We start from the raw sequence: 18254 nt of genomic DNA on the forward strand, positions 1-18254 counted from the left end.
TATATATATATATATATATATATTACCTACTGGCGGTCGCCAGTAGGTATATATAGTTAGGATTTTTTCTCTATGGGTTTTTTGAAAATTCTATGTCTAATAACTTTGGCGTTTGTGGACGGAATTGGCTGAAATTTTCAGGAAAATGGCACATTTTGTTTCTGAGCAGCCCCTGAAAATTGGGGGGGGTTTCGTCCAGGGGGGGTCGAGAAAAAAGGGGGGTCCCAAAACGTGTTTTTAACATTGAGTTTTCCATAGGGCGGTTGGCCTCACTTTTAGCCCGAACGGCTGAATGGATTTGCACGAAACTTGGCAAAATTGTAGGGACTGGTAGCCCGATGTGCCTTTTGTAGGTCTCAATATATGTGCTCCAGTGGATTTTGAGAAATTAACGTTTAAAAAAAGATATATATCTGTAACAGCGGACTGGGCAGCGGCCCAGGACGCGTACTTTTCGCGCAACGGAGCTTTGTGAAGCGAAGCTGATTGGTTCTCCGGCGTCTGTCAACATTCCAAACAGTCCGTAGCGGCCGCCATCTTGTCTCTTGGTAGGATCGAGAGACAAGAGGAGGTCAAAACAAAGGGGGAAATAACTATAAGGGGGCATAGTAGATCCTCGCTGACCCCCTAGGTTTGATGTGGAGGTTTTAAAAGGGCCCCGCGGGGCAAAAAAAAATAATAATAATAATAATCGAACGGCTGAATGGATTTGCACGAAACTTGGCAAAATTGTAGGGACTGGTAGCCCGATGTGCCTTTGCTAGGTCTCAATATATGTGCTTCAGTGGATTTTGAGAAATTAACGTTCAAAAAAAGATATATATCTGTAACAGCGCACCGCTTCGCGTACTTTTCGCGTTACGGAGCTTTGCGAAGCGAAGCTGATTGGCTCTCCGGTGTCTGTAAACATTCCAAACAGTACGTAGCGGCCGCCATCTTGTCTCTCGGTAGGATCGAGAGACAAGAGGAGGCCAAAGCGAAGGGGCAAATGACCATAAGGGGGCATAGTAGATCCTCGCTGACCCCCTAGGTTTGATGTGGAGGTTTTAAAAGGGCCCCGCGGGGCAAAAAAAAAAATAATAATAATAATCGAACGGCTGATGACCATAAGGGGGCATAGTAGATCCTCGCTGACCCCCTAGGTTTGATGTGGAGGTTTTAAAAGGGCCCCGCGGGGCAAAAAAAAATAATAATAATAATAATCGAACGGCTGAATGGATTTGCACGAAACTTGGTAAAATATTAGGGACTGGTAGCCCGATGTGCCTTTGCTATGTCTCAATATATGTGCTTCAGTGCATTTTGAGAAATTAACGTTCAAAAACAAGATATATATCTGTAACAGCGCTCCGCTTCGCGGAGATAAAATTATATGTGTATTACCTAGCTGTTGCTAACACCAGTTAGCGACGGCTAGTAGGAGATAGCGACCATCTTGGGTCCCACTTTGCATGTGAGTGATATTTATCACTAATGACATGCAAAGTGGGCATGCCAAGATGTTAGCGACTGGAAACAGTCGCTAACATCGCTATCTCCTATTATCAACTTTTGGAAATATTCGAGATAAGCGCGAATATCTCCAAAAAGTAACAGCTGCCCTGAGCAGTTCTTAGCCATGTTATCCAATGGGAGGTGGATAACATGGCTAAGAGCATTAGCTCGGTAATGCATGAATATCGCGGAGTTTTCAGCGACATTAATGCATTGCGCTCGTTTTTTATCGTATTTGCGATAAACCTTGATAATAGCAAGGTTTATCTGCGATAATTTCTGACGGTAAAAAAATCTTTGCAATGCATCGTTAGGGATAAATATCGCTTAACTTTGGTAATATGCCCCAACGTCTGTTAACGTTCGATTCGAAGGAAATCAGGAATTGTTGAAAAACATTGTGTGCGCCATCTTGTCTTTTTTCAAATGCCACACTTTTGTCGTGCACGGCAGCCATTTTAGATGCCTTGACCAGATCCACTCTGTGAACGCTGTCGATCCTTACCATGGCTCCCCACCCTCGCAAGCATCTCCCCCAGGCAGTGGTCACCCCCGCTCTCTGTTTTATGCATGGGTAATAAACCTCCCCCCATCTGCGCTGTTCTTCCCTGAGAATCACACCCTGTGCCCGCCCGACACCTCCCTTTCGCCCTATTCACTACCGCACCCTCTGACACTCCTTTTCCTCTGTGTCCGATTGTCCAGGCCGGTCCTAGGCTATCAGCTAGCCCTGCAGATGTAGTTTATGGCCACAGCTGTAAAGAATCACCCGTCTTCAAAGGAGTTATAGTAGATCAAGGCCCACACTCGATGAGATCCGTCACAGCAGAAGCGTTGCTATTATCTGAAAACCATCCTGTATTGTGATTGGGGAGGGGACCGAGCGTGAAGCGGAAGATTCCAGGGATGACTCTTTGTACATCAAAGTTTTTACAATTATGTGTCACATTAAAAATATATAGCACTCCGACAAAGTAGTAAGATTATAAAACTTTAATAATTTATAAATATATACAAGAAAACAAAAATAGTAATAACATATAAACATTTTTAGAGAAAAACAACGAAGTAGCGGTCGGCTGTGCGAATAGTCCCAACGCAGCACAACGTCCAGATTTCCGGCGTGGGGCGTCGCGGGGGGTGGGTGATCAGTAGCAAACTGTTGTGCGAATAGTTCCAAGGCAGCAGAACGCGCCGAAATCTAGATGACACAAAAGTGATGTCTAGTAAGTTGCCACCCAGCAAATAACGGCGTGGGGCGTCGCGGGGGGTGGGTCATCAGTAGCAAACTGTTGTGCGAATAGTTCCAAGGCAGCAGAACGATGGCACCAAGGTGATGTCCAGTAAGTTGCCGCACTGGTTTTGGTATCCTACAATGCTGCTCCGAATAACGGCGTGGGGCGCCCCGGGGGAGGCGGCGTGAACGGGCCTCTCCAGGTGGAGTGTCATCTGTTGTAGTGGGGCGCCCCTTTACCGTTTCAGTTGCCATTCCGTCCGCTTTTGGTCCACTGTGTCAAAATCCGCCATTCAGCTGAGTTGCGCCCACTCTTGCGGTGCAGCGATAGGCGGCTGCCACAGGACTCTCAAAATGGCGGCAGGCTGTTTCCTTTTTGGGCCTGGTCCACTGAAATGGCCCTGGGACACCTTGGAAATCGGACGCTTGTCTGCTAGGTCTTGGACCCCATTCTCGAAAGCGTCCCCTCCGCCTTGAGAATTCATCAAAAGTTTTGGGGGCCCCGACTCCTGCAGGCTTCTGGTGGGGAGCGGCTGCCATGATTGCTCGCGGAATGACCACGACGGAGCTACGAGATGGTGGTGCTCTCATGGTGACGCCAGCTTCAGTCTGAAACATCCAGAAACAAGGTGGGGCTTTCATCGTTTGGGGGGAAAAAAAAGTTTTCATCCAATGAAAAGTGTTGTTTTTAGGTCATATGATCAAGCCTTCCATCATTAGGAAACCAAAAGTAAAATGAACCAATGAAAAGTTTTATAAAGAAGTCACATGACCTGTTATGCGGCATAGGGTATAAAATGTGGAGAAAATACGTTGGCACGTGAGGCGGTGTCAGTAGCGGACCGATGTGCGAATAGGCCGAAGGCAACACAACGCGCCAAGATCCGGATGGCATCGAGGTGGTGTCATAGTTGAGAGTTCTGAGCAGCGGTTGTAACACTGTCTGAAGCTTATTTGCAGCTGCTGCAGCTTCACTACGCGCGAAGATCCGGATGGCACCGAGGTGGTGTGTAGGAAGTTGCCGCACTGGTGTGGCCATCCTACAATGCTGAAAGTCGGCGTGGGGCGCCCCGTTGGCCTGTGAGTTTGCGTCAGTAGCGGACCGATGTGCGAATAGGCCGAAGGCAGCACAACGCGCCAAGATCCGGATGGCACCGAGGTGGTGTCTAGTAAGTTGTCGCACTTCTGTGGCCATCCTACAATGTTGAAAGTCGGCGTGGGGCGCCCCGTTGGCCTGTGAGATGGTGTCAGTAGCGGACTGATGTGTGAATGGGGCTAAAGGCAGCGCAACAATATTTTCTACTATATTTCCGGTGTAGAAGAGACCACAAGGCGCTGAGATGCCAAGATCCGGATGGCACCGAGGTGGTGTCTTGCAAGTTGTGGTACTGGTGTGGCCATCCTACAATGCTGAAAGTCGGCGTGGGGCGCCCCGTTGGCCTGTGAGATGGCGTCAGTAGCGGACCGATGTGCGAATAGGCCGAAGGCAGCACAACAATATTTTCTGACTGACACCACAAGGCGCTGAGATGCCAAGATCCGGATGGCACCGAGGTGATGTCTAAGTTGCGGACTGGTGTGCGAATGGGGCCAAAGGCAGCGTAACAATATTTTTTGTATGGAAGATACCACTAGGCGTTGAGATGCCAAGATTCGGATGGCACTGAGGTGATGTCTAGCAAGTTGGTGTGGTCATCCTACAATGCTGAAACTCGGCGTGGGTCACCCCATTAGCCTGTGAGATGGCGTCAGTAGCGGACCGATGTGCGAATAGGCCGAAGGCAGCACAACGCGCCAAGATCCGGATGTCACCGTGGTGGTTTCATAGTTGAGAGGCACTTCATCTGCAGTGGGGCGCCGAGATCCGGATGGCACCGAGGTGATGTCTAGCAAGTTGCTGTACTTGTGTGGTCATCCTACAATGCTGAAACTCGGCGTGGGTCGCCCCATTAGCCTGTGAGATAGCAGTTCTTTGGATTTGCGAATAGGCCGAAGGCAGCACAACAATATTTTCTGACTGACACCACAAGGCGCTGAGATGCCAAGATCCGGATGGCACCGAGGTGATGTCTAAGTTGCGGACTGGTGTGCGAATGGGGCCAAAGGCAGCGTAACAATATTTTTTGTATGGAAGATACCACTAGGCGTTGAGATGCCAAGATTCGGATGGCACTGAGGTGATGTCTAGCAAGTTGCTGTGGTCATCCTACAATGCTGAAACTCGGCGTGGGTCACCCCATTAGCCTGTGAGATGGCGTCAGTAGCGGACCGATGTGCGAATAGGCCGAAGGCAGCACAACGCGCCAAGATCCGGATGTCACCGTGGTGGTTTCATAGTTGAGAGGCACTTCATCTGCAGTGGGGCGCCGAGATCCGGATGGCACCGAGGTGATGTCTAGCAAGTTGCTGTACTTGTGTGGTCATCCTACAATGCTGAAACTCGGCGTGGGTCGCCCCATTAGCCTGTGAGATAGCAGTTCTTTGGATTTGGGCCTGGCTCGTCTGCTGTAGTGGGGCGCCCCTTTACCGTTTCAGTTGCCATTCAGCTGAGTTTCGGCTGCTCTTGATGCTACAGCGACAGGCGGCTGCAACAGGACTCTCAAAATGGCGGCCTGTTCTTTGGATTTGGGCCTGGTCCACTAAAATGGCCCTGGGACACCTTAGAACTCGGACGCTCGATTTTTTTTTCCTTTCCTGTACATGCAAAAAAAGGTAAATGCCCGGTACGTTACACGCTTCATCTGCCACGATGAACTCTCTAGAGGAACCGAAAAAAAATATAGTTGTGGTAACTATACCATGCATCGTCATATGGAGAGGTGGCAACAATTAATTATAGTGCTGCATAAAAGAGAGATTTGGAGGAGAACCCCTGACCTGCTAGTATATTCATCAAAGAAGTGGCACTGAGAGCTTCAGAGGCAAGGGAAACGGTCCCAAATATTTAGAAGAACTTTGGAAAGATTAAAATGACATGTTTAGATTGTGGCAAATTTATTTCATGTGGACATCTGAGTGTTACTCTAATAAATACAGCATATGAACATCATCATAGTCGATGGTTGGTAGAGACATTTTGACTATATCCTGGACCTGCCCGTCCTCGCCCAAAATGGCGCCAGAATAAATGGGACTCGTAACTCCTTGTTGTGTACTGGTTGCAGAACCTTGAAATCACGAGATACGTATGCAGTTTTGAAGCACATGGCGGGCGGGGACGAGAATTGATTGAATATTTCGACATCCCTATTGATATTAAGTTCTGATGTGTTATTGATTACTGTACTGTTGAAAGTTCGAATTAACGTCACCCATGGTACTTGCCCGCAAATGTATATCTAGATAATTTTATTGTAACTGGCCCTGTCGTATTTTAATTATAAAATGTACGTCCACCGATTCCGTAACTGTTAGACACCTTAGTTCTTGCAACCTAATGGCCCGCCCGTTACGTTCCTCTACAGTGTAAATGTCTATTCATCATATACGATTACAGTTTGCTCCGTGGCCGGCCCACGTGGTTATAGGCTCGTATTTGTATAATGAAATTTTCACAATAAAGGTTTTTAAAAGAAAACATGGTAGTAGTATATACATTGGTAAAGTTTTTAATAATAGTCACTGTTTTAGAATCATTAAAAGGCAAGTGAAATAAAGCAGACCAATTACATGAAGGGTAAAAGGTATAATACGAAGGAACGCAGTAAAGATAAATGGTCAAGGGCTGTTGTGTTTTCTATTCCTGCAACATAAAGTGATCGATAAGAATCTCATATTCAGGCGTATCGGCGACTAAGACAGCAGGTCGACCCTCTTTTGCTCAACGGCTCCGTCATGGGACGAAGAAACGCTCTTTTTCTCGAAAAAAGAATATATTTTACTTGCAGGACAGTTGTAAAATTTCCGGGAAAGTACATTAGCCTGGAACATTATAACATATATTTAAGAAAAAATAATGTTCGGAAGTAATGAAAAGCGTAATTTTTAGGTCATATGATCAAGCCTTTCATCATTACAATAAGAAAAGTAAAATGAACCAATGAAAAGTTTTATTAACAAGTCACATGACTTGTTATGCTTACGTTACGCGCTGCGCGCCCCGGATGACTTCCGGATGCGCTAACGCGGCGCGTCATATGACGCATTACGCGACAACGCAGGTACAGAATATAGTCAAAATGTCTCCACCAACCAGCGGTCGGAACACAACCCCTTTCAGCAGGCTAAATAGTTCTGTTAAATGACAACAGAAGGGACAGGCAACAAGAACCATCAGTCAAAGAGGGGAGGGCTAGTTCTTCTCTACCGGGTTACATTGGGGCGCTACCGGAACTGATCGAATTGGTAGTCTACAGTGTTTCTGGATGTTTCAGACTGAAGCTGGGGTTAGCATGAGAGCAGCACCATTTCGTAGCTCCGTCGTGGTCATTCCGCAACCAATCATGGCAGCCGTTCTTTATCGTTATTTTGGGCGGGGTGGGTGGCGGAGCCGAGCTGTTTTGCAGCCATCATTGTGTGGAGTTCAGTTCATCTCACTAGTTTTGTATTTGTCATGAGGGGTTGTTCCTAATGTTTCTATTTTTGCGAGGTCAAAAAGAGATCCCATTAGTGGCCTACTGATTTTGCTCGATTCTTTTTCTTTTTTTTTACACGATTTTTCGTTATCTGCAAAGACTAAACAGAGTATTGCGACTCTGTGTTTGTTTGTAAATAGAGAATGAACCAAAGAGAACTAATTCTAAAACAGTAAATACTTGGATAACAATGAATCAAATGGAGAGAGAAGCAGGCACGACGGATTACAATGGGGGCAAAGACCTGCGTTAACTACCTTTCACTATCTGCAAAGAGAGAGTACTCCTAATAGAAATGAGGGGGGGGGGCACCATTCAAAGCAGATCAGTGTGCATAAACACGAAAATGTTTTCACTTACCACGTACTTGACATTCGACAGCTTATGATATTTGCTATTAAAAAACCATTGAAATTCACTGAAAAAACCATAGGTTATAGACCATATATAGTTAGGAATTAGCATTTACAAAACCTTGAAAATTCACTGAAAAAACCATAGGTTATAGACCATATATAGTTAGGAATTAGCATTTAAAAAACCTTATTTTACTCACACAAAACCATTGAAATTCCATATATAGTTAGTTGCACTAACTATATATCGCGCACCTGCAATCCACTGCTGATGATGTCACATATTACATCATTCATGACATGGTCAGTGACATCACTGATGACATCACTGATGACATCTCAAATGACATCACTGATGACATCACTGATGACAACATCCAGTGACTGTATGTTTCTGTAAAGTTAAAATATGTCTTACATATTGAAGAATGAGTGGATGTATAAGTGTCTGGATGAAGGATTTAGTAGGTGCGTGACTGACTGTATGAGTGAGTGATTAAATGTGTCTCACTGAATGCATGGGTTAGTGACTAAACTGTCTTAATTTGTGCATCATTATGTCTGTTGTGATGTAAACTGCTGCATGTGTTGATCATTAGCTATACGAGAGGCTATATGTGTTATTGATTGGTTGCCCAAGTATTTGTATGGGAGATTGAGTTTGTGTGGGGGTGGCTGGGAGGTGTGTGACTCTGTGCATAGATGTGTGAGCAGTTGATTCACTAGGTGTATGAGTTCAAGAGTGCATGTGGAAACAGCTACATGGGCAGTTGACTGTGTGCATGAGTGTATTGATGAGTGAATGGATATCTCAATGCTACATGTCATAGTAAGTACATATGTAAAACACAGTACATGTGAGAGTTGGCATATATAAATAACTGTGCATGAGAGCCACTGAATGTGTGAGTGGTTGTATGGATCATTGTGAACTTGTATCAGGGATTGTATAAGAGAGTAAATATGTGTTAGTATATGTTTGAATAAGTAAGGTGTGTATAACTGTATAGTTGAAGAAATGGAGGTGAGATTGTTTCTTTGCATGACTGACTAGGTGTGTGAGTAACTCCATGGATGAGTGACAGTGTGTGAGTGTCTGTATACACTGAGTGCATCTAAGGTTATATTAGAGTCTGAAGAGGTTTATCGTATTAGCACAAGAATGATGTCAAATGAGATGTCATCAGTGATGTCATCAGTGATGTCATTTGAGATGTCATCAGTGATGTCATCAGTGATGTCACTGACCATGTCATGAATGATGTAATATGTGACATCATCAGCAGTGGATTGCAGGTGCGCGATATATAGTTAGTGCAACTAACTATATATGGAATTTCAATGGTTTTGTGTGAGTAAAATAAGGTTTTTTAAATGCTAATTCCTAACTATATATGGTCTATAACCTATGGTTTTTTCAGTGAATATATATATATATATGTGATGTACTTTTTTGTATATTGATGTGGTTTTTATCATACCTGACTTCATGTCTTATATTAAAGAATACAAGTATTTCAAAGGACTTCCTTGTTTAAATTTGGACTCTTTTTTCCTGATGCACCTTCTATTTTTCGTAAATGGCAAAATAATTATCTATTAAAAGCACACATTTCACACTATAACTCAGGAACCATGACAGATAGAATTACAATTTCAAATGCACAATACTGCTAAGGTAAAGCTGCCCACTGGTGGCAACTTTCATGCTTTTAGCCCATTCTGAGTGATAGGTACACAATTTAAAATACACAATATCACAGAGAGTAGAGTGCCCACCTGTGCCAAATTTAATGCCTTTTGCTGATTTTTAACTGGGACAAATTAATACTTGAACTTTTAATTTGTATGGCTTCACAGAACCAGGCCACCATTTTTCATACATTTGGCATACAGCTAAGGTAGTCAGCTTCCATGCCTATGCCATATTTTCGGGACTTGATACAACTTTTAGCTGTTCAATGCTTTACATGTTCAAGGAGTGTGTTTGCAAGTGACTGCTTGATCTAAATGGGCCTACCTTTCCTTAAGCCAGGTGCAAACTGCCTGTCATATTAAGTCCTGAACATCCTGAGCTGAAGGATTTGGATAAGGTAATACTTGATGCTTACATTAACATAGCCATCAGAGAGCCCGATCACATACAAAGTTCAACCTGCCTGTCAACAATTAAATGTTTTACAGACATATCGGTTTCAATATCCTTTTTATATCTTTCATTATTTCTGTTTTTATACATAGTGTTTGACTTTTAATAGCAATATGTTGAAAGTCGTTTGATCAAAAAATGTGCTATTCTAAATGTGCAACTTCCTTTTTTCTTCCTACCAAAGTCAATCGCATTCCTCTCGTTTGCATGAAAGACTGTTGATCCAGTTGTTATGTAAGTAAACAATTGTTTGGTCATTATTGTTAGTTTGCTATAATTGTTAACTTTTTAAACATTATCAATTGTTATATTTTCTCTATTTCACTAACAGATGATTTTAATTCTTTGGAGGGTCGCTATTCTATCCATGCATATTGTTGCAACCTTGTAAGGAAACCTATGTTTTATTACCTCTTGTATTTGTCCACTCCATTTTTAAGGCTCAAATATAACCCTTCCTTTTCAGACTTCCTGTAACATCAGAAGAAGAAAAGGATACTGAACTTCAGAGAGAAGAGGAAGAAGAACAAGAGCAAAATGATAAAGAATCTGAATTATATCAACCGTAAGTTTAAATAACCACAATCTGTTTGCATCACATGCGTCTCAGTTAACTCTATTTTGAAATAGTTTGTTTTCTAAAACATTTTACCATTCAATTCAACAGACCAAGAGGAAAATCATGGCAGATATCCATAGGGAGAAGGTTAATGACATTGGACTTTACAGGAAGCAGTCTTTGGATTGTAAACTTATAGTTTGTTTCCGCAACTATTTGAAAGAGGATCTCTCCATCTGCAACTTCATGCAAGAGGTAATGCAAAAAGGCTCTTACTACTATAGTTGTTCTTACTGCTACTACGGATAATCACAATTTCCAGCAAATTATATATTAACTTATCTGTATATGTTTTATTTGAAGCTGGAAAATGTAGCAAGATTCTTATTTTTCTACAATCGTGAAGCACCAAAGACGAATTTAATTAAGGACATCCCTCGGACACGCATGTTTTTCAATCTCCTAAAATCAACTAGCTTGGCAAAGCAGACAGTTGTAAACTATATTAAAAATATAAAGTGTTTCATCCATTATCTGATTGTTGCTACAGATTTGAGAGAGCGTGAGAATGACCTATATACAGCTGCTCAACATTCCCTCTGCTCAATGAAGGATATGCAGAAAAAAATAAGTAGAGGTATTTCTAAAGAGGTGACACACAGAAGGTAACAGTTTATGATTAGTTAAGTACAATAGCCATCAGATGAAAATAAACAATATTTCCTTTAATTGCAGATTCACAATTCCTCTCTGAAATTATGTCTTTCCAAATATTTCCAATGTACAAGGAGTTTACTGCAGGCAAAATACTCCTGGAAACTGCTTACATATCTTGGTGAAAGCTAAGTAAGACTTCCTTCAAGTCCTAGAAAAACTATCCAACAAGAAGGAATTTTCTTTGCCGGATACACTGCTCGTATTATACTTTGTATTTTCAGTTTGAATTCATATTAGTTTTCCTCTTTACCTGCAGTGGTTTGAGCAATATTTCACCATGATCAGGCCTGAGATATTAAGGAAAAGGAAGACTGCTACAACAAATGATCAATTTGTTTTATATCATCCGCTGGGGGAGCAATTTAGAATCAGTCTAATGATCTCCACCGATTTCATGAAAGGTATTATTGCAGTGATGGCTGCACACTTGAGGTCACATATTGCTAATGGCTGTTTATCTACAAGTGTATGGATAGGGGTTCATTTGGCATCCAAATAGATTACTTTAATATTACTTCTGTTGAGAATGGTATCAGCTCATGAGCAATATAAAACCTTTAAATAAATATTGATAGTATGGCGAACAGGTATCACATGTTAAAAAATCTTACAGATACAATGCCCCTTCGATCACAAGCCAGCAAGCAAGACGTGTATATGAGACCGCAACCAAAAGACTGCTCTGATGCAGAAAAGAGCCTTGTTGCTGATTATATGGCACCTTCCACACCAAATGCTGAAAAGCATTACCGAATGATGAGAATGGACAATATCTGTGCTGCAGCAAAACTGCTGAATAAGCTTACCCAGGAAATACCACACTGAGAAAAGAATCACTGTTTGTGCCCTCTCTGACTTCTAGAAAACCTAGTTGTAATACCCATAATCATTATACTTTAACGACAAATATTTGTTACATTTGTGCTTTATTTCAAACAATCACTAGCCATTAATATTGTTTGTTTTCATTTACAGAAACTTGAAACAAAAGTCTACTGTGCATTTTGCAGACCTCCCTAATGAGCAACAAAGGTATGCAATGTAATATGTTCTCTTTAGTTTTTCATATATGGATAGATAGATAGATAGAGCTTTATTCGAGAAATTTCATAAACGCTGTGTTTAAAATACATTTTTCCTTAAAAAAAAATATAAATTTCTGATTTAAATAAGCAATAAATGCAGCAAACAATGGTCAATTGAGCCCTAAGTTCGATAACGTGTATTTCTTCTTAAAATTGTTAAAAACAGGATAGCATTAGCAGGTGCACAGTTTAATTTGTCAAATACATCTCTACAATTAAGAAGGTATAAAAACAACCAATTCATCAAATTAGTGGGGTGACAATTTGGTAAAATGTAATTCATAGGACCCCAACATAGCAACGGAGGTTTGACAAATAAAGTGCTTGTGCCAGGGAGTGCACATAGTTTTTACAATAAAACATAAAATTATAGCTTTTCTAGTTTCTGTTGAAATTGAACCAATATTGTGAGGGCTTTCCACTTTATGAGCCATGCTTGTCCCAAGAACTTTGCTACACAGCATGCAAAGAACGGCCTAGGATCAGACCTGAGAATACGTAATGCTGTGTGATGGTCCTGTGTGCCCAATTGCTGACAAAGCGGCTTCAGCCCTTTGGCCCGTGGTGCTTTGTACGCCGGGCAAGGAAACATTAAATGGGCAATACTTTCAATAAGGTCATACAGCAAGGACAATTTTTCTCATTGTTAGTAGCCCACTTTACTGTCACCTCACAGACGGGAAGGGTTCCGAAGCTAAAATGCATGTACAGCATTCTCTCTTGGTACCAGAATTGTATCAAAGAAAGGCTCAAGGTGATTTGTTTGCGGGAAAGAAATCCTGCTGTTAATTTGCCCACGTTTAGTTTGGAAATCTCCTGTGGGTCCACCCAATACCAATATAGGCATTTGAGGTCTTCTCTTCTTGGGGTTCCTGACTAACCCAACAGGTCCGAAGGCTTATGGCTGTCAGGTTCTGTTAATGAACTTGTATGTGATGGGACTACATCTAGCCCCAAAGAACCAGTCGCACAGCTTCATGCCGCCACTGGCGTGCATGTTTTCACCAAAGTTTTAACCATTTCTTTGTAATATTCCAACTTTTCACCTTAATCTTTTTTCTTTCTCTTAAATAATTTTTATTCAGTTTTTAGTCCAAATCCACAGACCGGATAGAACTGCCAATTTTCAATTTTCTAATATTCAGACTGTGCCAATCCAGGCCTCTCGTAAGAATATGGATAATGCAAAGTTCAACGCAAGCAGTCTATTTCATATGCAAACCCAATGCATTTCGGGCCGCTAATGGGCCCTTCTTCGGGGGTCACTACAATAAATAATAATAACGGAATAATTATTAACACTATTGAGTACAATTGTAAATTACGACAACATTTCATAAACATGATGCTTTTTTCATTTGTTTACATTGCCTGTCTGCACATTACATCTTGTCTTCCCTCTATCATTATGTACTTCGTGTTTAGCACGCAGAGTGCTCCTGCTTCTCCTATTCCAACCTTACCCCTCCCTCTTAATCCAACTTTAACACTTTCCTGATGGTCCCAATCTTTCACCCTCCCTTCGTCATTAACCTCCTCAAACCCTCTTTTGTCCAATCAAATGTCCCGAAGTAAAAACGTCTTGATATCCCAAAGTGGAAAAACATCATAGCTCGAAGTTTAAAACTGCTGTCAATGCTATTTAAAATTTATACAATCAAGTATCTTTCGTCCTGTTTTCACTGTTCTCGTAATGTTTAAACCAAAGTTTTAACCATTTCTTTGAAATATTCCAACTTTTCACCGTAATCTTTTTTCTTTCTCTTAAATAATTTTTATTTAATTTTTAGTCCAAATCCACAGACCGGATAGAACTGCCAATTTTCAATTTTCTAATATTCAGACTGTGCCAATCCAGGCCTCTCTTAAGAATCTGGATAATGCAAAGTTCAACGCAAGCAGTCTTTATTTCATATGCAAACCCAATGAATTTCGGGTCGCTAATGGACCCTTCTTCGGGTGTCACTACAATAAATAATAATAACGGAATATTAGAAAATTGAAAATTGGCAGTTCTATCCGGTCTGTGGATTTGGACTAAAAAGTGAATAAAAATGATTTAAGAGAAAGAAAAAAGATTACGGTGAAAAGTTGGAATATTACAAAGAAATGGTTAAAACTTTGATGAAAACATGCACGCCAGGGGCGGCATGAAGCTGTGCGACTGGTTCTTTGGGGCTAGATGTAGTCCCATCACATACAAGTTCATTTTGACTAATGGCAGTGGGGCAAACGCCTAATAACCGATCTGCACGCAATTGGCAATAAAGGAAAGATAAAAATGGAGAAGAAAAGAAATGTGTTAAAAAAGGTGTGCATCCCTCCACCACTCAAAAGGGTTCTGTTATGCCAGCAATCCAGCCTATTTTGCAGCAGATATCGAGGCGGATGATCTCGGTAAAGCCATCAGCATAGGAAAGAAGCTCGGGGGTCCACCTGATGCGCGCCCAGAAAAGTACTGGGAATAGCCTGGCTACATCAGCTATTGGCCGCCTACCCATGACAAACAGTCGAAGAGTGAAGGCAACAAACCTAGGTGCACTGACCAGGTGTCTTAAAAATTGATGTTCCGATGTACTAAGCTCTTCAAGTTCGTCAAAGCCCCAAATCTCCGCTCCGTAGTTGGCTGAGCTGACTGCTTTATCGTATACTTGGAGAGCGGAAGCTATAGGCCTAAAATGTGAAAGGAGATGTTCCTTCCCTAATACTCCTGCCACGCGCTTGTGTGCCAACAGCTTCTTGGCTAAATGGGGTCACCAAAACATTTTTCATTAAGTCTTACACCGAGGTAATCAAAGGTGTCTACCTTTTCAACAGGTACCCCTCCCAGCAGAGGGCCGGTCTTATATGATCTATGGCAGTTGAAGGTCATTCATTCATTCATTTCTTTATTCGATCACTTTAAAAAAGATCATAAAAGCACAGAATAAATACAAAGTAACAATTTCATGTCCATAAAATACTTCATGTCCCTTGTATAAGAACAACAAATAAAATAAAAGGGCGATAATATAATATAGGTGCCCGTTTAACCTCAACCTTATGTGAGTTACTCTCTAAGATGCAGTAGTGGATAACTTTTCCATGGCCCTTAGATACAAGCCATCCCCCTCTTCCTTTTTCTCATACAGGCCCAAAGAAAAGAGGCTAGTGAAAAACATGTTAAAAAGTCGAGTAATGATTTTAAAAAGAAGAGTACAACTCAACACTGCCTAATATTCTTCTGCTTTAAAAGGGGCTTGAGAAAGTGATACCTCTCTTTCTTGTAGAGCCTACAAAATAAAACCAGATGCAGTTCAGTTTGTCTTGAGAGGGAGTCACATGGACATAAGCTAAGCTCCGCATGGTTATACTTTTTATCAGGATATCCTAACATTAAAGGAATCACATTCATACGGAACCTCAACAGTATGAATCTGTGCTGAGGAATGGTGACATCTGCTAGATAATAAAACCCTCTCTCTGACAGTAACGGGTTCAGGTGGTAGGTGACGACTGCAGATTTTCCTTTGTACTGCTCCTACCTCTTATAGTCCGCCTGTGCAATAAAGATACGGGAGACCTTTTTCTTTGAGACTCTTCTGCACGTTAAGGGTCCCTTAAATAGACCATGCATGCAGAGCTCCTTCAAGACTGATTCCACATAGCCGAGCCACAGCGAATTTCTGCTTTTTTCCATTCTTAAACAATCCCTTAATATAAGTTGTGTGAGTGGCACAGTTTCCCTGCGCCAAATTGAGTGCCACAAAAGGATTGGGGCCAATTGGATTGCATCTTGTATATACGGGAGGCCCACTTCCTGACGTAAGGTATAGTTTGAAGTAGATGAGGGAAGGCCTACCAGGGACTTGAAATAATTATTTTCAGATGTTTGGAGGATATTTGATGTTACCCGGCCCCATACTCCCGCCTCTAGGTTGCTGCCGCCTTTACCAAGGCTTGATAAATGTTTCTTAGGGGAATTAGTGGTCTTACACCCATTTTCTGTGCAAAGGTTTTTAATGCTGAGAGGCTTCTCTCCATTCTCCTCTTCCTACCTTCCACCAGTTTTAGCCAGGATGAGTCTTTATCAAAAAGGACCCCCAAATAGGAAAGTGTCAACCACCTCCATTTTCTCTCCATCTACATGTAGGTAGGGGGTTTTATCACTTTTCCTGGCCCCGGCTATGATGGCAAAGGACTTGGTGTGGTTGACCCTTAAATCCAGGGAATCCATAAATGATATATATGTATTTATCAGGCTTTGGAGGCCGCGCCCTGTCCTGGCTATCAATACTGTGTCATCCGCTTATGCCAAGATGGGAAGGGCTTGGGAACCAAATATAAGGACAACACGAGAAGCCTTAATAAGTGCTTTTTCAACACCATTTGTGTAAATAGAGAAGAGAAGAGGGGCAAGGACACAGCCTTGCCTTACTCCTCTAGCAACTTGAAAAGGGTGTGTACAGTCACCATTTTTGGTATATCGGACCATTGCCATTTCATTTCTATACATTTGTCTGATAAAATGTATTATGGCATGATCAACACCTGTCTCCTCCAATATCTTCCATAGCTTTTCATGGACAACACAGTCGAACGCCGCTGACAAATCCATGTGATTTTTCCTCCCTTCATTCTGACATTTTTCTAACGTCATTTCTAAATTTAAACACTGGTCCACAGTACCCTTCCTTGCTGGATCCCATACTGGGCCCGCATTAGTATATTATTCTCCGGTGTTCAGCCCTCTAGTTTGGAGAGTAAAAGCCGTCCCATCAATTTGGAGGTAGTATCTAGCAGGGAAATTGGTCTATAATTTTAGGGGTCTGCCCTGTCTCCTTTTTTAGGTCTCGCCTGGCGATGCAGCGCGAAAGCACTGTTGCCAGCGAGATCTATTGTTAGCGACTTGCCTCTCAAGTGGGACAGACCGGATCACGCGCAGGACTTTGGCGATTGGCGTCTGTGGACGCGCTTGCTTATAAAGTGTGTATAGCATGTGCGTGTTAATTAGGCTCCAGTCAAGAGTGTGAACGCGCTCTGGAAGGCGCACTAGCATTCATCAGCGTGGGGGCGCCTGGTGGCATGCAGAGATAATTAGCTTTTTCCCTTCCATGCTGAGAAAATTAGCTTTTTCCCTTTCGGCTTTGTTGTGAGAGCATGAGCGGCCGTCTCACTGGCACCATGTTCTGGAAGCTCCTTTTGCCATTAGCTATTACAAAGTGTTGTCTTTTATAGTGCACAAACTTTGAGTGGAATTGTGTCAGCATTTCCAAAGTGTTACTGCCACTTTGACCAAATTTGCGGCTGCTCGTATCCGTACAATATTTAGTTAACTCTTACACATTCTATCCCATAACCAACCTCCACTACCGCCGTGTCTAACCACTGTGTTGCGTGGACAAATTAAGGGCACTGGTAACTTACATCTTACAAAGCTTCCTTCTGCCACAAATACTCAGCTAATATTGCACCATGTTCTGGAAGCTCCTTTTGCCATTGATTCTTAGCTGATATTGCAAAGTGTTGTCTTTTATAGTGCACAAGCTTATAGTGGAATTGTGTCAGCATTTCCAAAGTGCTACTGCCACTTTTAACAAACTTTGCGGTTACTTGTATGATATGCTTTACCCCACTGTGTTGCGCTAGCAAATCAAGGACACTAGCAGCTGACCTCATTTTGGCGCAATGTCTTTTTGACGATGATCTCTGCTGATATTGTAAGGTGGTGACTTAACGAAGATCCCAGCTGATATTTTAACGTGGTGACATACAAGCTACTGCTAATAAAAAAGCATAAATTGTAGGCATCTTCGACTTCCCTACATCTTCCAAAAGCCTTCTTCTGCCACAATTTTCCCGATCACTACTATTACACAGTACCTAAAGTGCGGCCTCTTTGTACGCTCAGAATATTAACAAACTGTGGAGTTGCCCATGCAATATTTATTGAACTCTTACACGTCCTTTCCCATAACCAACCTCCACTATCGCCGTGCCGAACCACTGTGTTGCGTGGACAAATTAAGGGCACCGGTAACTTCCCTACATCTTGCAAAGCTTCCTTCTGCCACAAATACTCAGCTAATATTGTGAGAACTAACTAA

The 18254-nt window shown here is 42.1% G+C and overlaps 1 long non-coding RNA gene across 1 annotated transcript in view; it reads left to right on the plus strand.

The window, feature by feature from the left end:
- LOC144771731 (uncharacterized) overlaps nucleotides 1-12115 on the plus strand; it is a 33762-nt gene extending 21647 nt beyond the window's left edge. The window contains exons 2-4 of the long non-coding RNA XR_013599452.1: nucleotides 10274-10372; nucleotides 10475-10621; nucleotides 12059-12115. This is a non-coding gene — a long non-coding RNA (uncharacterized LOC144771731). The remainder of the gene's footprint in view (nucleotides 1-10273; nucleotides 10373-10474; nucleotides 10622-12058) is intronic.
- The last annotated feature ends 6139 nt before the right edge of the window (nucleotides 12116-18254 follow it).

The sequence above is a fragment of the Lissotriton helveticus genome, chromosome 8 (genome assembly GCF_964261635.1).
Source record: "Lissotriton helveticus chromosome 8, aLisHel1.1, whole genome shotgun sequence".
Lineage (NCBI taxonomy): Eukaryota > Metazoa > Chordata > Amphibia > Caudata > Salamandridae > Lissotriton > Lissotriton helveticus.